The sequence below is a fragment of the Pseudophryne corroboree genome, chromosome 6, assembly GCF_028390025.1.
Source record: "Pseudophryne corroboree isolate aPseCor3 chromosome 6, aPseCor3.hap2, whole genome shotgun sequence".
NCBI classification, from domain to species: domain Eukaryota; kingdom Metazoa; phylum Chordata; class Amphibia; order Anura; family Myobatrachidae; genus Pseudophryne; species Pseudophryne corroboree.
This window is the reverse complement of record NC_086449.1, coordinates 477667033-477687204: the sequence shown is the minus strand read 5'-3', so window position 1 is coordinate 477687204 and position 20172 is coordinate 477667033.

Genomic DNA, 20172 nt, shown 5'->3' with positions numbered 1-20172 from the left:
ATGGTGGTGGCAATGAAGGGACAGGTCCAATACAGAGCAGCCTCCTACAGAGCAGCTCTTGTAAGTGCAGTAGGCTGGCCACTCCCCCCTGCCTCCTGCTGCACAGGGCTGCACACTTATAAAAAACACTTCCTGGTCAGTGGGAACAAAGTGTCGGTATCACATACCTCCACATACCGGCCCATTTCAACCACTGATATCCAAAAAATATTAAGAACATCCAGCTGAGTATTCACAGGAGATACCGTACTCCTCCCTGAGGAGGAGGGGGAGGTGGGACAAATAATTAGGAGCACAAAGGAGGACCAGCCAGATATATCCATTTTAGTAATGTGGAAAAGGACTGAGGTGTCCTCATAGATAGCAAACTAAGCAGTAGTACCCAAAGTAGGACTGCAGGAAAGAAGGCTAATAAGATATTAGCATGCATAAAATGGGGAACTGATGCTAGGGACGAGAGTATTATACTCCCGTTATATAAATCACTTGTGAGGCCACACCTTGAATACTGTGTACAGTTCTGGGCACCTTACTACAAAAAGGATATCCTGGAGCTAGAAAAGGTTCAAAGGCGGGCGACCAAACTAATTAAGGGTATGGAGACGCTGGAATACGAGGAAAGGCTTGCAAGACTAGGCATGTTTACACTGGAAAAGAGGAGATTAAGAGGGGACATGATCAACATTTACAAATATATAAGGGGACAATATACAGATCTTGCGCAGGACCTGTTTTTGGTTAGATCAACACAGAGAACTCGTGGACACTCGCTCAGGATAGAGGAGAGGAGATTCCGCACAATACGGCGTAAAGGCTTTTTTTTTTTTTACATTAAATTTTTATTGGATTTTCAGTAAAGTTACAAACGAATATATAGATAGAAAATAATAAAACATACAGAATAAAAAGGAAAAAGGACATGCACAGAACAAATAAAGACAAGGGGAGGGGAGGGTGTACATCAGGAAAGTCGTAATAATCATGATATAACAATGCATGTAGAATATAATAAAGGTAAGGGAAGGGGGTCTGCATCATTTATTAGTTTAAGGTCTTGCGTGAGCCGGGGAACGTAGTACAGAAAGGTCAGGTATGTCAGCCGAGACACCAGATACTCCAATTTGGCCCGATCTATCCTTATAGAGGGACCATTTATACCATTTCTTACTAATAGAGAGAGCTCTTGAAGAGCAAATACCCTCCGCTGTTTCAAAAACGTAATGTTGATGGACTCTATTTTCTATCATCATTATATTAGGAACAGCCGCCGACTTCCACTTGTGAGCAATAGCGGCTTTAGAGGCTATAAGAATATGACCCAAAAGGTATCTATCACAACTAGACAACTCACCGGAGTAATAATGGAAAAGTGCCAAGAGGGGGTCAGCTATAATAACTATTCCCAGTATATTAGAGATGAGAAGAAACACCTCATGCCAGAGCAATTGGATTGCGGGACATAGCCAAAAAATATGAAGGATATCTCCCACCATCCCACAGTTCCTCCAGCAACCAGAGGAGACATCAGGCCAAATTTTATGTAGTCGCTCCGGTGTAAAATATACTCTATGAACCAATTTGTAATACATTTCAGAATGATTCACATATTTAGAAATTTTGAAACAAGACTGAAATATGTTTTTCCATATTTGTTCGGTAAAGACCTTAGGGAGGTCCCTTTCCCATTTAGTCTGTGAGGGGAATACTCCATGACGGGATTCAGTTACAAGGTGTTGGTACCATCTAGAGATACCACCTCTACTACCTCTGGGCACTAGAAGAGACATCACCACTTTAGGGAGACCAGCGTTGGGACCTTGATTGGGGAGGCAGCTTTGAAGCCTGTACCTCAGTTGCAGATATTTGTGGAAATCTTGTTTAGGTATATGAAATTGTTCTTGGAGTAAAGAAAAGGGGACTAAGACACCCTCTTTAATGACATCTTGTAGGGTGGAAAGGCCTAGGTTCTGCCAATGATGTAGGTGTAAATCTGGGATCAATGAGGCTATAGCACGGAGAGACAACTGGGGAGAGGGCAGAGATCCCGCTGGGAGGGATCTAGTTACAGTTCGCCAAGCTGACAACGTTGCCTGGACCGCAGAACAATTAGCAACTTTAGAAGGGACTAAACTAGTGGGCAGCCAGAACAAGTCCGGCAGAGTAAAAGGAGATACAGTGTTCTGTTCTAAGGGTACCCATGGTTTAAAAGTGTTCTGTGTGAACCAATCCCTGGCCTGAGTGAGTAAACAAGCAGTATGGTACCTCTCTAAATCTGGATAAGCGACTCCACCCGAACACTTTGAAGCAGTTAAGGTGGATTTTGCTATCCTCGGCTTCGAACCTCCCCATATATATTTGGATAACAAACTTATTACAAACTGTTTTAGGGAGGGGCCTGTGGATAGTACGGAAAAGGTACATTAATTTTGGTAAGAGAATCATTTTCGCAGCTGCCACCCGTCCAACCCAGGAGACCTCCTGCATCATCCAATCTTTAATAAACAGTTCAAATGCCCAAAAGAGTGGATCGTAGTTACATCCCAGTAGATCCCCCTCCCTTGAGATATGCACACCCAAATATTTAAACGATTTAAGTTGCCATGCGTATTTATAATCATTCTTTAAACGTCTAAGCACGCTATCAGAAATGTTCAGGGGGAGGGCTTCAGTCTTAGTAGTGTTCAGCTTATAGTAAGAGACCGCCGCATAGGAATCCAGGAGGGAATGTAAATGTGGTAAAGACGATTCAGGATCTAAAAGACATACTAAAATATCGTCCGCAAAAAGACAAACTTTATGCGGCACCCCTCCCACAACCGGGCCCACCACTGAGTCTAATGCCCTAATTCGCTCCGCCAAAGGCTCGACCGCCAGGACAAAATCAGGGGTGATAAGGGGCAGCCCTGACGAGTACCATTAGTAATGTTAAATACCGGGGAACTGGAACCATTGGTGAAAACTGAAGCCGACGGCAAGGAGTACAGAGCCAGAATGGAATCGAGTATCTTGCCTGCCAACCCAAAACGGCACAAGGTGGCCCATAGATAATCCCAGTGAAGCCTGTCAAATGCTTTTTCTGCGTCTAAAGAAAGAGAGGTTCCCCCTGGATCTGACAATGTTCAATTAAATTAATAACCCTGCGTGTGTTGTCCGATGCTTGCCTGCCCAAAACAAATCCTACCTGGTCGGGGTTAATCAAACTAGGTAAAAGGGGGGATATCCTATTCGCAACCATTTTAGCACATAATTTAAGGTCGGTGTTCAGCAACGCTATTGGATGGTAGTTCTGAACCACTGTGGGTGATTTGCCTGGTTTAGGGATAGTGACTATCCGGGCCTCTAACATCTCCTTCGGAAAACTTGTGGAGTTGGAGGCTTCATTAAAGCCTGACGTTAAAAGGGGGGCAAGGGTTGATTTAAACTTTTTATAAAAATTGGCGTGGTACCCATCTGGGCCGGGGGCCTTATCCATGGGACAGGAGTCTATGGCTGCCTCGACTTCTTCGAGTAACCAGGGAGAGCTAAGGGACTCGCAAGTCTTAGGATCAATAGCGGGGAGAGACAACCCTTCCAAAAACTCATTAATATTTGTCAGAGTAGGCTGAGGGGTGCTAGGGTCATCTTTGAGGTTATATAGCTGCGAATAATATTTGGCAAACGTATCAGCTATCTCAACCGGGTCCGTAACTTTAATGCCAGTAGACGTATGAATAGCATGTATGCGTTCCTTAGCCCTACGTCCCCTAAGTTTACGCGCCAGCAGTCGCCCCGCTCTATTGCCAAGAATATAGTATTTTTGATTAAGCCGCTGCAGATTGCGGTGAACCTCTGCCAAGGCAAACAAATTTACCTTATCACGGGCAGCTAGGAGTTGTTTAAAGAGGGATTTGTCAGTAGGGGTGGTTTTATGTGCAGATTCCAGTCGGGAGACCTCCCTTTCAGCTGAAGCATATCTCTCTATATAATCACGTTTAAGTCTAGCTGCTATTTGAATTGCAGAGCCTCTAACCACGGCCTTCAGAGAACAACAATGGGTGAAAACGGATGTATCCTCGGGGCGATTAGTAGCCAGATATAAATCTAGAGATTGCAGGATGGCCTGGTGAGCCTCCGGGCGGGCAAGAAGGTGTGAACCCAGTCTCCAGGAACCATGGGGGACCACCCGTTTATTTATGTCCCAAACTATGACAAGTGGCGAATGGTCCGACCAAGACATTGGCAATATATCAACTTTACTTATAGATGCTAACGTCCATTTATCCACCAATGCTAAGTCTATTCTAGAGTATGAGCTATGGACATGGGAATAGAAGGTGTAGTCTCGCACTGTAGGGTGCTTGGATCTCCATGCATCATATAACGCATACTCAGCTAGCAATTGACCGAACTTGCCGGAGGGATCCTGGGTCGGGCTTCTGCGAAGGGTTCGGGTTGGACGGGAGCGGTCAATATTTGGATATAACACCATATTAAAGTTTCCAAGAATCAAAAGCGCACCCCTGGAATGTTCCTGGAGAATTTTACAAAAGGTTCTAAGAAATGAGATTTGTTTGGTATTTGGGGCATAGCAAGAAACCAGAGTGGTCTCAACATTGTCCAACTGACCCACTAAAATTAAATATCTCCCGTCAGGGTCCTTATATTTAGAGGACAAAACAAACTGGCAATTTTGCGCTATAAGAAGGGCTACTTCAGCTTTCTTGTCAGGACCATTAGCCGTATAACAATAGGGATAACGGGAGTTAGTGAAGAGGGGGGGATTCTGACTTTGAAAGTGTGTTTCTTGCACCGCGACCACTTGTGCCCTAAGCTTATAAAAATAGTTTAAGGCCACTCTCCGCTTTTGGGGGGAGTTAAGCCCTTTAGCATTAATAGAGACTATGTGCACCATAATTAACTACAAATAGAGCTGTCGACTCTGCAGACCAGCTTCCTTGCGTAAACCGATGTACCTGATGTGGGGGGAATACACACAACAACAACAACAAAAAAAGGGGGAGTCAAAACTAAATTGATCTCTCCTGAGATTATAACCAGTCGCCATAATATGGTGGCTGTGTGGGCTAAAGGGGGGGTTGGTGGAATATCTCCCGCCCGCCCCCGTACAATTATACTGTAAAACAGTGAACATGAGAACATCTTAATAAGACAGAAACTGATGAATACACAGATGTTTGAGCAAAACATTAGAGGTAAATAAGGCGGAACAAAGCGCTCCGGCATGGTAAACATAGCGTAGGAACCAGAACACTAGAATCAACCCAGCGACTCTCACAACATATCAGAATTCCCCATCAGGTCAATAATAATCAAAAATTCTGATAGGGACATAATCAAAAATGAAACAGCAAGGCAACTATAACTGGTGAGTCACTGGGGTCATAACATCAAAAATATAACAGACACATATGTTGCAGGACCCATAGCCGGCACTCTCACCCCACCGAGGACCAGTCCTGCTGAAGTCGACGGGGGGGGGGGAGTCCGAAGGGGATCCCGCAATGTTCCATGATTTAAGTAATTTCGCTCCATCTTCAGCAGTAGAAATAGAAACAGTGGAGCCATCTCGGGAAATCAACAACTTAGTTGGGAAACCCCAACGGTAAAGGATATTAGCCTTTCTGAGGGCAGCAGTGATGGGATGAAACGATCGTCGTTTATAGAGAGTGGCTGCGGACAAATCTCCGAAGAGTTGAAGTCCCTTAAGAGCAGAAGATGTGTCAGACGTTGGTCTAGATGCTTTGAGTAAGGCCTCTTTGACGTGGTAGTAATGCAGCTTCATTAGGACATCTCTGGGGGCATCATCTGAGGCCGCCATGGCCTTTGGCAATCAATGTATCCGATCAATAAGGAAGTCCATAGAGGGGGATTGAGGTAATAGAGCTTTAAATAAGGCCACTGCATAATCATGTAAACTGCTATGTGACACAGTTTCGGGAATACCACGCAATTTAAGGTTGCTCCGTCGCGATCTATCCTCTAAATCTGTGACCTTGTCTCGTAAAATTTTCACCTCCGCCTCCAGCGCATCGTGCGAGTCCAGTAGGCCATTATGTGACCCAACGACTTCCTCCATTTTAGTTTCCAAATGATCTGTTCGACCCCCCAGGTCATCTATAGATTGTTGACATGCCGTTAAGGTGGTATGAAATTCGGCCGTCACCTCATCTTTAAAACGAGACAAAAGTAGCTTCATAGTGCCCACAGTGAGGGCATCTCCATCTCTGACAGTGTCCAAACTTGAAGCAACTGTAGATGCGGAGGGGGACGCCACCACAGGGGGAGGAGTCTGGAGAACTTCCTCCATAGTGGGGGTCCCAGTGGTTTTAGGACGGGACGTTTTCGGAGATGACTTAAAAAATGAAGCTGTGAGACCGGTTTTGAAGGTTTGCTGCGTCGAGAAGGCATAATAAGGCACAGAAGAAAGCAGCGCAACGCTACCAAACACGAAAGGTATATAAATCAGAAGGCTCCACTGTTCCGAGGATTAGGAAGACATCTCGTAGAGAATGGGAAGGGCAGGAGACATCATTCGTATTACAATGGCATGGGTAGGACTGATATGGCTATGAGACTAGCCACCTTTACATGAATATAGAAAAAACACCAGGGGGAGCTCCAGTCCACCATTCCAGGTATTCAAGCTACAATCAGGTTGGGAAAGCAAGTTATGTATATTCAGCCAGGCTGCCGCAATGTAAGAGTGCCAGGACTCCCAGTATCCCCAGATGCCAATAGAGGGGTGGCATATTCCCAGCTTCACTACAATATATAGGTCTAGGTGGAGGGGGGAGGCCGCTGTGAGCCTGCAGTCCCACTATTCAGTATTTAATATTTAATATTCAGGGCCCACCGCTGTCGCCCCCACCGCCAGACTACAGCTAAACTGCGGCTCCCAGTTCCTGCGTGAGGCGGGTGCAGGCCGCAGCCGGCCAGTGACGGAGGGAGCCGCTCGATCCTCCCCCCCCACCCAGTACGTCATCCACAGTCGCGGACGGACTCTCGTAAGGGCGGGGGTGTTGCAGGGCCTCCGGATGCTCAGGGGTAGCAGGCGGGGGTACTCACCGGCCGCACGGGGCCGCCACCGGGCACGTAGCTTCCGCACTTTGGCTGTTGGATCCAGGGTGAGAAAGGGTCACGGGCGCTGCCGCTGTTGACTTCGAGGGGGTAAACTTTTCAGCGCTCCACTGTTCCACCATCCGGGGGGAGAGATTCACAGTCCGGGGGGAGAGATCTACTCCAGTCCCCGGCTTCACAGTGAGGGGAAGGCCACAACCCGCAGGGACCCTTAAAAGAGTCCCCCGGCTCCATAACAACAGCCCCTCAATCACAAACGTTGGTGGATGATATCTGGGGACAATGGGGGTAGTGGGAGTCCCCAAAAGGGCTATAATTGAGCTCAAAGTGCAGGGTTTACAGGAGCTCCCAGGAATCACGTCCTCTCAGATTGGTGTCTAGGCCACGCCCCCCGTAAAGGCTTTTTTATGGTAAGGACGATACATGTTTGATATTCCCTGCCTGAGGGAGTTGTAATGGCCGACTCAGTCAACACCTTTAAGAATGGGTTAGGTAAATTCCTAATGGATAAGGATATCCAGGGTTACGGGGCATAGTCACGCACTATGGTTATTATAAAAAAGAGGGGTAAAAAGTAACGGCAGTTATCAACTTCAGTCAAAATTTTATACAAAATAATCGTGCATAGGAGACCACAAATAGGTTGAACTCGATGGACAATTGTCTTTTTTCAACCTTAGATACTATGTTTAATAAAGAAAAAGAAAGAGAACAAAGGAAACATTTTTCTGGATGCACACTGGATCAACTGAATTATTAAAACTTGTTACTTTATTTTGTATGCTTTAAAATTATTCCAACAAAAGTGAAGTATTAAAATACATAGCGTGATAGGAAAACAAAGTGTGAAAAATTAAAACTACTAAAATATCCTGTTATTGTTATTTCCTGTGAACCTTATATTAAAGGCTATTTTTCCTGTGCAGTCTGTGTGTACCTTTATTACAAATGTAACTCCTACACATATACCACTCTAGTTGCAAAAAATATCTCTTATTTTGACACTCCATTTTCAATATTCAGATATCTACTATCGTGTAGCAGAGGTACACATTTCTATTGCAACTGTTACACTCTCCATGTGTGTCACTTATAGTTACAATCAAATGTCTGTTGTCTCGACACTATTTTTATTGATGGTTATTGCCCACCAAGGATGTGTAGCTATGGTGATATTCCACACTATCAACTTTTCATATTACAGGACATATGTTGTCTTTGTATTATGCTTTTAGTATAATGCTATTCGGCAGCCATGCAGCAGACCCAATGCATTTAACTTCTAATTCTCAGTCTCATATTCTGATACTTTTTTAGCTTAATTCACTTTATTCACATTAGCTTTATTAGCTAACACTTTATCAGTTTAATTCAACGCCGCTGACAGCGGGGATACTGGAGGTCAGCACACGTGTTTGCTTGCAGATGACGTCCCACCACTAGCTGCCTAGGTTTTCCCAGCGTGCATAGGAGTTTGTGCTGTGTCTCTCGCCTCTCCGCTTCAGATGAGTACTTGGAAAAAGGATTGCTTGGCAAGGGAAAGAGCAGAGCTGTAGGAGGAGAGAATAAACTTAAAATGGAGGAAGTCCGCCAGAGAGTGAGATTTCCTCCAGGAGCTATCAGCGGAGTGTGAACATTTTTGTAAGAATCGTGTTAGTTTGGTGTGCCAGGGTTAGGGTTTGGAACTGCGGAGGGGGACAGAGGAAAGGGGGGCCACATAATAGAAGGAGGCTGCCTGGTTGGGACAAGTCAAAGTGGAAAGAGGATAGAGGAAAGTCTTGAGGTCTGAGCATGGAGAGGAGAAGGAGAAGGGAAGATGAGAGGGTGAAAGAAAGCAGATGGTGGTCAGGGAGAAGGAAGTAAGAGTTTGAGAAATCAGAGAGACCACATCGGTGGGTGAAGACAAGGTCGAGGGAATGGCCGAGACTGTGAGTAGGGGTGGAGGTCCATTGAGAAAGTCCAAAGAAGGTAGAAAGGGCAAGAAGATTAGTGGAAGCAGCATTAGTGATGTCAATAGGGATGTTAAAGTCATCGAGGATGATAGGGGGGAGGTCAGAGGAGAGAAAGTGAGGAAGCCAGGCAGCAAAGTTTTCAAGGAAAGGTGAACAGGGGCCAGGGGGGCGGTAGATCACTGCCACAATGAGGTGAATGGGGTAGAAGAGGCGGATAGTGTGGACCTCAAAGGTGGAGAAGGTGAGGGAGGACTCAGGCGGGATGACACGAAAGGTGCAGTTAGGGGAGAGAAGGATGCCCACTCCTTCACCCAGGTGGTCATCAGGTCTGACCATGTGGGTGAAGGAGAGGCCTCTGTAGGAGAGGGCAGCAGGGGAGGTGGTGTCAGAGGAGGAGAGCCAGGTTTCAGTAATGGCGAGAAGGGTATAAAGAGGTCGTGGATAGTTGGCAGCTTGTTGCAGATTGATCTAGCATTCCAGAGTGCACAGGAGAAAGGAAGGGAAGGGACAGGGAAGGTGAGGATCAGGTAGCTGGGTACTGAATGCGTGTGGGTGGTCTGGAAATTGGGGGGGGGGGGGGGGACCTAGCAGTGAGGATTGGTATGGGACAGGATCGAGGAGCCATAGTTCCAGTACAGTAGTGTTGTTCAGAGGAATAATATAGAATGGAGTGGGTGTAATATAGAATGAACAATGAGAAGGGGGTGTAGTAAAAGCAAAGACAGTGCAAACTGGATTTTTTGGGAAATAATGGAAGAAACAGAAAGGTTGAGATTGTTACAAAGTGGTTGTGGATAGTATTAATGAGGAGCAGAAAGCAATGTGTGAGAGCAGTAGGGCTGTTACTTAATCAGTTCAGTGTCCAGGCTGTGCAGGCTGCAGGCGTTGATGGTAGAGAATTAGGTAACTCACTGTAGTATGTTGATTGCAGTTCTTTTATGGAGGTGGGGAAGATAGTCTGCTGTCCTTCTGTTTCTCTCCTGTTTATCTCTGTATATCTCCAAAGTTCATATCCTCATACTTTACACTAACATACTTCACAGCTAAGATGCTTTGTAGCCAAATATGTACTGATTAAATATAAATGCACACATGGATACAGGCTTGATTGCTAGCAGCACCCACCCATTGAAACTCCACCCACAACTAAAGGTTTGTTCTAGGTGTGAACATCAACAGACCAGTACACCCCCACTAATACACAGTGATTTCCTACTTTAGCAGAGGCTACAAATAACTAATTTAAGTAAAAGTTTCAGTAGCAATTACCTAGCAAAATACAAATAATCATGCAAAGTTGCTCCCAAGAAGCTCTGAATGCAAAACCTGAGTAGGCAGATGCCCACTGGCCGTGCCCATTCCTGCGCAAATGCATCTAGAATCATGGGGCCCGGGCATCTGCCCTGTGTGACTATACGTTAAGATGGCCCTAAGCTTCCTCTCACAGACAATCCATAGAAACCATCCAGCTTTTAGCCAATCAGTGCCTATCTGAAGAAATGTGTACGTATGAAGTGTGTATTTTCTTAATTGTGTGGGTTTTCTTTATTAAAGGGAGGGGGGGGGCTATGGAATGGTCGCAACTTTCCAAGGACTGACCAGTATCTGAAATATGCTCTTTATTGTACATTAGTCTTTGGCATGCTTTCTGTATTGTATGAAGGTCTATGGAATGCACTCTGTACTGTATAGCAGTCACCTGGATACCGTCTGTACTGCGTGGTGGTAATGGTCTTGTGTCCAAGCAGATATCTCAGTATACTATCTGTACTGTCTGTACTAAGGGTCTTATTCAGAGGTGGATGCAGCTGCTGTGTTCGCATGCAGTTCTGCTTCACCAGGTCTGAGCTTGCGCACTGGAGATAGTGCACATGCATGACCCTTCACCATTCAGGCAGCATCCCTTAAGGATATGGCCACAAGGTTATTGACAATGGTGGGCATAGGTTGGGTGGCGACATATCATTGCGGTGGCATGGCAGGCAAAAAGGGGGCGTGTCGGGAGCATTTTTGGACTGCAGAGAAAAAAATGGCGCAGGACCGCCTGCCAGCACAGCCAGGCTGGGCAGGCAGGGATCAATCTCAAATCGATGAGTTTGCAGTTAAACTGCAAATTCATTGCAGGGCGGCACCACACACATGCTGGGAGGCCTTACCCTGTGCTGAGTGGGCCCCAGCACATGAGTAGATGGATGCAGATCTTGCAGCGGAAGCAAGATCTGCGTCCATCTCTGAATAACCCCATAAATCCATGGATACAGTATGCTGATATTTGTAATGGTTAAGGCAGGGGTTCCCAAACTGTGTGCCGTGGCTCCCTGGGGTGCCTCAGGACACTTGCAGGGGTGCCCTGCGTTGGTGGTCCAGGACCAATTCAAATTATTCATGGTCAATATAATAGGCAAAACCAGGGCTGGTGGCTTTAAGTCATAAAATATGTGGCCAAACAGAAGAAAATCTTGTCCCTCACCACACAACTGACCCTAAGAATGACATATAAACGCGATCTACTTAATGTAATATTTCTTTCTAAATTTCTCAATAAGAAATATTTGGCCTAGGGGTGCCGTGAAAAAAATTCTGATATTCTAGGGCGCCGTGATTCAAAAAAGTTTGGAAACCACTGGGTTAAGGTATCTCAGCAATGTCTCTAGTATATCTGCTGCATACAAAAATATGCCATGTGCCCCCTGACCATTAGTTGATGTGGCTGCTTCTGTCTGTTTAAGTACAGTTTATGGCCACTACATAGGTCTATTAATACCCACTTTTATTAGGCTAGCACAGATGATAAGTAAGCCCTAATCCTACTGAGGGCTGCTATTCCAGCAGGTAGCTCTGTATATTATTGATCAGCCTTCTATCACTAGGCTTATAGCCTAAAAGTACATTGTTAGAGTAATGGGTGTCTGCATCAGTCCTAGGACTGGAGCTCTATGTGAGAAGTGCATTACATGAACTAGTCTCACCATACCATGGAGTTGCTGGGCCATCGATTACTTGTAGCCACTCTCCTGACTTTTGTAACTGGAAGCTGACCTCCCAGTTGTCACTCAGGATGATGCTGCTACTCCCCCATCCAGCTGCTCTGCTCAATCACTTAATTGGATACTTGACTCACAGGCTACAGCTGCGGCCGATGGCTGCTCCGCCTCCTCCAGCTTATCATCCTGTGGCTGACAGACTCCAAACAGCTACTGTACCTCTAGGGATGGCCATCGATGGGTGTTTTATCTGGAACCATCGATGGTTAGAAACTATGCTAATCTATACCATCGATGGTTACTGCTATCGAATAGCCACGCATGCGGAGAAGATACTTTTGCTGGTGAAAGTCAGCCAGCAAAGGTTTCCTCTGTGCATGCACGGCACAAAGTACAGGGGAGGAAGGTTCATATCATCAGTGATCCCGCCCCACTCCCAGGAATAACAATCGGTGCCTCACTGCTGATAGTGCTGCTGTGTTTTCTCGTACCCAACTCCTGTCACCCTGTCCTAAACTCAGCAGCAGCACATTCATTCACAGAATGTACGCCAATGGCTTCTGCCATCACCAGCAGGAGCAGCAATGGGATAATGATTGTGGGTCTCATGCAGTCTCCAGGTGGCCACAGCCTGGAGCATGTATGGAGACAGCAGCTAATGGACCCCAGCAGGAGACAGGCTGCTCTCTTGTGCAGCCACGATGGGCTGTGGAGTGGGCAGGGAGGAGACAGAGTCTTTGACTCCTCCCTGAAAGGCTGACAGCACACGCTCACATAGGCAGGGAAAGGCGCAAGTAGTCGTCTTCCCTGTCTATAAAGATACAAAGTGGGTGGGGGGTCTGCTGGGTGAGATGAGCAGCCAGTGTCTGCTGTAGCTGCTGCTCGCCTGTGACTCTCACTGAAGAAGAGGCAGTGGTGGGCGACGTCAGCAGCAGTGACTATTTGTATCGTTGTTAAACATTAAAAAAAATTACCATCGGCTCCTTACCCCCCATCAATGGTGGAAAACCATCTGGTTCTCCACCATCAATGGTAAAAGTATTTGACATCGGCCATAAACCATTGATGATTTAAAATCATTGATGATCGATGGCCATCTCTACTCTCTACTGCCAGCATCCTGCTCATATCACTGCAGCTGCCGAAGGCTGTCAGTGCTGGGACCTGCACCCACTGCTACAGTATGTAGACTGGAGGGGAACCCTAGAACACGGGCTGCAGACTAGAAGTCACAGCTCCTGTCGCTGTTCCCAGCTCCCTCTCCAGCTTCACCCCATGTATTTTGCTGCCTGTTCACAGCTCTGATGTATACAGCTCCGGCCAGCCAGGCACAGGAGGTGAGACTGAAGGTAGGGATCTCCAGACTGGCTGTCAACTGTAACTGACAACTTTTATATACCATCTGGCTCCTTGTCATGCCCTCTTTCTCTGGTGTGAGGTAAGGCTATGCCCACTGGCAATCACCCCATCTCACACTGAGTGATTGACAGCGGAGGCCTACATAACCCATTACATGCACTGTAAAATGTATGGTCATCATCAATTGCATTAAGCGCACCAATTACGTCACTGTAAATAGTACAATTTATACACTTACATATAGTTTCACTATATTATTTACCTCATGATTGGAATTTTTGTGTAAATATATCAATTGATGTTCCTTTACCTAGGCTGACCATATTATCGCTTTAACCTGGGACATTCATGAATTACACAGGTTCTGTGTCTGCTTAAAACCAGGTGAAATGCAGGCTTGTAGTCAGCCAGCCACAGGACTCATGTAATTCATGAGTGTCCCAGGTTAAAGGGATAATATGGTAAGCCTACTTTACCTCACATATAACATATGTAAATCCTATTTATGTGTAAGCTCCAGTTTAACCCCTAACTTACATTTGTATGCCATTTGGATGCACCACTGTCTATGTACTTTTAATCTGCTATTTTCATGTTGCCTAGACAAACTGCTGCCTGTATACCCCAATTGTGCTAATTGCATTGCGCCTGGACCAACAGTTGCTTGTGTTAGACTGGCCATACACCTAAAATTTATTGTCCAATCTGGCTGGTTGGAATGCAAATCTGGTAATGTATAGGAGCAAATGCAATTGACCATTTGCTCTCAAATACTGAAAAACAGACAAAAATGATCAATCAGACAAATTGGTTAAATCCAATTTTTGTCATTTTTCCGGCATTTCGGAGCAAATGGTAAATTGTCCTTTGCTCCCATACATTACCAGATTTTCATTCCAATCAACTAGATTGGACAATACATTTTTAGGTGTATGGCTAACTTAATGCTACTTGGATTAACATTTGCAAGTGTTTAAGGATACTACTCATCAAATCTCATTTATATTAACTACTGCTTTGATGACCAACTGGACTGATCTCTGTTGTTGAACTGTTCCTACTGGTAATCAATGGTTACTACATCCAGCATACATAGTCTTGATCTGGTAAGATCAGGTTAGTCATCTGTCATTACCTAACCTGCACATATGCAGAAACTGAACTTGATAAATTACCAACTAACGGTGTTCCATGGAAGCTGGGGTTGCTGTAGGTAAAAGCCTTATTGATCAAGTGTAACCTTAGTGATCCATTTTTGTCACAAGGACAATTGCAATCAGCTTCCACTATCCTCAGCTGTGTCTAATTAGCAGAAAAGTTGCACCTTTTAAAATTTGTAAAGTGTAAGGCTTTAGATGTTAGGCTGTTTTATTATTGCCCATCTACCCAGATAAGTTTTTTATTTTTTTTCCCTATCAGCTATACAAAGGCATGATTCAGTTTACAATATGCAGTCATTTAGGTTTACTCTGCCTGTGACAGTGAGTGGTAGCTTGTTTAATATATGCATCTTTAATTTCAGGGACAGAACAGGAATTAGGTTTTATATATAACTAAGATGGCCTCCAAACCAGCTACTGCGCATGTGCAGTGCTAGAGAGCTACAGTGGGAGATGTATGTCCCTGAAGACTCCCTGCATTCACTGCCAATACCACTACAAAAAGTTGCTGCAGAGAGCCTGGTAATGCTTGCATCCACACCACTACCCAGGTGCAGTTGCTGGTTGGTAACTTTAATGATACACATAAGCTCTGCTCCATACTACTTTTCTGTCTATGAATAACTGTGAGTATGTCTGTGCCTTCACAATACTAGTTAAATAATCCATTTCACTGGTTAAGAACCAGGAAATTTGTAATATCAGGGCATCTACTTTTTATGGACACTCACTCTGCCATACCACTGCCACCTGTGCACACATATTCCAACAGGTTATTGTCCCAGGCACTTATGCTACATTTACACAGACCCCAAACTACTATACCACCTAGCAGCACACAGACACTATCTTAGACACCAGCAGATATAGGGGTAAATTTACTAAAATGGGAGTTCTATTTAAGATGGAATGTTTCCAGGGCAGTGTGTCAGCAAAGAAGGTAATTAGAGCACACAAACTGTGTAATTATGTGTGTGAGAAGCATGCACATCCCATGCTGGGGTTTATAAAGCTGAAAGGTACAGAACATGACACAACATGAAAATTTGCTATGGAGCTGTGACTAAAGTGTTAAAGGTTGTGGAAAGTTACAGTAGATAGTAGTGACAGTCCAAACCCAGATGATGTAGATAGAGACATGGGTACAATTGGCTTGAGGGTTGAGCAACACATGTACTAAGTGACTAAGGGGTCTATATAACAAGACTTGGATGGAGATAAAGTGGATGGAGATAAATTGCACCAGCCAATCAGCTCCTAACTACCTTGTCACAGGCTGGGTTTGAAAAATGACAGTTAGGAGCTGGTTGGCTGGTACTTTATATTCGTCCACTTTATCTCCACAAAAGGCTTACTAAATAGACCCCACAATTGACTAAATAACACAATGGCAGCCATACTCCACTCTTTGCACACTTTAAAACAGTCACATGATGCAGGAATAATAGACCAATGTTTCAGAGACTTTAATGTACAATACAAGGAATAATAAACAACAGCTACTTTATATCCCTTCACACCACCACATGTATGCAGCTTGCTGGCAACAGTGGAAAATAAATACAGTACATGCAAATCATGGGAACATTTACAAAGTTACATAATTAACATAGCAACAAATGTGTGTGGTATAACATGTGAATGTGCAGAATTTCAACACCAGAATATCAGCATGGCCTGAATCTCAATACCTAAGATGCTGTCATGTCAACATTCACAATGTTGACATAATGAATGGCAATAGTGATAAAGTACTTCTTACTTTAACTGCAGCCTAATACTATGGGGGAATTCAATTGTCAGTGGTAAATTTAAAAAAAACCACTGCTCAGGGTTTTGCTATTGAACTAGAGGGCAGAAAATGGGATGTGGTGCTTTATTTTTCCTCGCACCTCCAGAGCAAGTCTTTTTTTTCTTTCAGAAATTGTTAATTTTGGAAAAATCAGCAGAACCATGGTAACACCCTTCCTGTGGACTAATTAAACAATTAAACAATTGGAAGTTTCCAATCAGCTTAATTAGTCTTCCTCCAGCATTGGGATCCAGGTCTCCTGCAGCAGGCTGAGTATGAGAGATGAGTGTGTGTATGTGAGTTACCCCCAGTGTTTGTGACCCCTCCCTGCCCCGTAGTGTATTCCCCACAGAGCCGGCCACTGAAATAACTACATCTCCCAGCAGCCCTTGAGCCTGCAAGCAGCTCTTAAATCTCCCAGCACTCACAGAGACTCTCAGTGGCCCCCTCCCCAGTGTAAAGATGGAGGTAGATCAACAGGATCCACGGAGACCCAAACAGGTATCTTTTTTCCTTTTTTTTTTTACTCACACCACAGGGATTTCAGTGTTAAAAACCCTACAAACATTTTTTAAAGATTGGATACCACAGGTATCAAAACGTGCAAACCTCTGGTAATCCAAAATTTAGAGTGAGGTACACAAAATTTTTACCTTGCTAAAGCTTACACCCAATTGAATTTCCCCCTAAGCCTTTTATGTTTGTACCAGTTGAATAATTTTATCCACATGTTCCCTAAAGCATGTTGCTGCTTAACCCCATACTGTGTTTGTACCAGCTTTAATTTTGGTAATATACTGTATACAATTGTGTTATGTTATGTGTTACAGTGTAGGTGATGCATTTATGTTAGCCCTAGAATTCTATTGTTTACTTATGCTAAAGGCACAATTATGTGCACCAATAATTAGATTATCAGGTCAGGTAGACCAGACTTTTATGTAACAGAAGCAATATTTGTTTAATTAAACCACAGGAGGTCTAGATAGGTGTAGTGTCCCCTCCTTTGTTCCAAATCCAGCTAGACAGGGTGGATCACTGTGTTTGATTTAATCATCTTTATTAGGAAATGTGTATGGTATTCCAATGCCTTAAGATCCTCTTATGAACCTCTGCCAGATGTTCCTTTGAAATACATCTCTCTGTGTCCTTTGTGGATGTCTCTGCATTGCTGAACCTGTGTGAAACTCATTGTCTCCTGTGTGCAGCTGCCAGTCCTGCACTTTTTGGGTTCATCAACCATCCTGTGTGGATCTCCTGTGGTGAGCTGGTGTGATGAGCTGGTGTGGCTCAAGAACCATCCTGTGTGGATTTCCAGTGTAGCTCACCAACCACCTTGTGTGGAGTGTTGTGAGACTGCTCAGGATCGTAACTAGGTATGTGTTGAGTGTACCACTATACATAGCGCTGCAGGGTAGAGGGTGCTGTTGGCAGCACTTGTTAATTATCTGTTTTACCTACTTTCACTTCACTTGTAGCCCCCCTTTTGAAGCCCATCATCTACTGCATGCCCCTTTCACCTTCCCCCACCCCCTCTGTCACTAATATCTATAGAACATTCTATGAACTTAACTTGAGAGCTCTCTGTTCAAGATGCTGACATACTCCAAACTTAAACCCATTGCCTGTGGCATTGCGGTCAGACACTCTATTCCTTGAGCTATCTGCCCTTACATAGAAAGCATGAAAATTCTAAGCTACAGAATTCTAACTATTTGAATCTTACTTTGTACTTTGTGAAAAAATAATTAGCATTGCAGCTGAGCAGTTCTATGTAGTGTGTTGCTGCGATTGGATGTGTGGCTGCTGATTATGGCGATTTTTTTTAAAGTGCAATTAGCTTCATCTGGTTAGAAATGTCATAGTTTTTATAGCAGGATCAAATAGCTAAATGAGTATGGTATTTGACTGGAATTAAACAGGTTATGGGTATGAATCCTGGTTATACCAGTATTTGGAAATATAACATTTAAGAAAGGGTATTGTAACTGAAATAACAATGAGCTCTCAAGTTAAGTGCATGAATGTGGTTTAAAATATGTCATGACCCTTCACCACAATAGCATGCACCTTATGTCCCCATTGGAAAAATTCGGGGGAAGGTGGGGGGTGGGGGGGGGTGGGAGTGACCATTCTTTTTCTGGCACAGGGCACCAAAAAGTCTAGTTATGGACATGGGACTGTTTATCCCATCTCTTGTGTGAAGTGTTAAGGTGGAATACTGTAAAAGCTCTGTGTGGGGTGGGGGTGTGGATAATTAGATCAACAGTGTCTAGATCGACAATGTTTAGGTCAACCACTATAGGTCGACAGGTCAAAAGGTCGACATGAGGGTTTTTTTGTGTCGTTTACTTTGTAGAGTGACCAGGAACCCCAGTTAGTGCACCGTGTCCCCTCCGCTACCGCTCACTCGGCACAGATTACCATTCCAATCTTAGTCCATGTGGATCATTAAGTATGATAAAGTTAAAAAAAAAACTCATGTTGCCCTTTTGACCTGTCAACCTAACACATATTGACCTAGAAACCCTGTCAAAACCTTCCAACCCTGTCGACCTAGTGACTGTTGACCTATAGTGGTCGACCTAACATTGTTGACATAGACAGTGTCAATCTTTAAACCAGATCCCGTGGGGTGGTGAGTGACAATGACCTGTTATAACGTGGACTTGTAACTCATTCTGTTCGATTTGCTACCAGCTCATTGTTTTTGGTTGTTGCCCAAGTGTTTCTGTTCCTGTGTGCTGTGCCCAAATAAATAGTTGCAGTGATTTCATCTAGCTTGGTGTCTGAGTGATTAAAGGTACCCCATATATTCACACTGTTTACAATGTCAACATACATAATGTTGATATTTGGTCAGTGTAGAAATTTTGACAGCGTTGATATGTTTAATGTAAACATTCTGAACATGTTGAAATTTTGAATAAACATGTCAACATTCTGACTGTTGACATAGTGACTACATAAAGCAACAAACACTACTAACAGTGCTTGACAAATAGAGATATACCAAAGAACTTATCACTCTACAAAACATGAAAAAAAATTGATGGCAATAACATTGCCTATGAGGTACTAGTGTGTGTATGCATCTGTGTTCGTCACTGCAGTGCAACCCTCTACCTCCTATAAACATATTTCATCATTCCTTCATAATCTGTTTATGAGATAACTATATCTTACTTAGTATGCTATTAGCCTAAGCAACTAGGTCTGCAACAAGACAAGATCAATATTCCTTTCTTATTCCTATTCTTAGTCAAATACTATCACAGCTATTCACAGCTCACTAGGGACTGACCAATTGGTGCTTGGATACGTGAGACAAACTTTACAAGCAGTCAGGGGTACCTGAGCTATACTTTTTTTTTTACCTGGAAATTAAAATGGTAAATATTAAAATTAAATGGTTCAGAATATAATACATTGAGTAAATTGCTTTGATAATAAATGAACAAGTAAAATTGGTTGTAAAATATGCCTTCCTTGAGGGTCACCATAGTGATAAATAGATAATTTACTACTACTGTTATACTTTGCTTCAATCCTGAATATGCAGAACATTACACAAATCACAAACATGAACTGTACAATTGTGTTACATCTTTTGGGGAATTGCAATTAAGACCTAGGGAGTGAGCATTTTGAAACTGAAATTCTGTATCTGAGTTACAAATGCAGACCTTGAATTTTACTGAAATCCATTCAGTCTGACTTTTCCACTTCCTCATAACAATTAGATTTTTATCTCCCTTTGGCACTCAAATACGTCTAAAATGTTCATGACTTAATTTTATGAATGCAATATTTTACATAAAATTTATTGAAAAATGTAAAGAAACTCA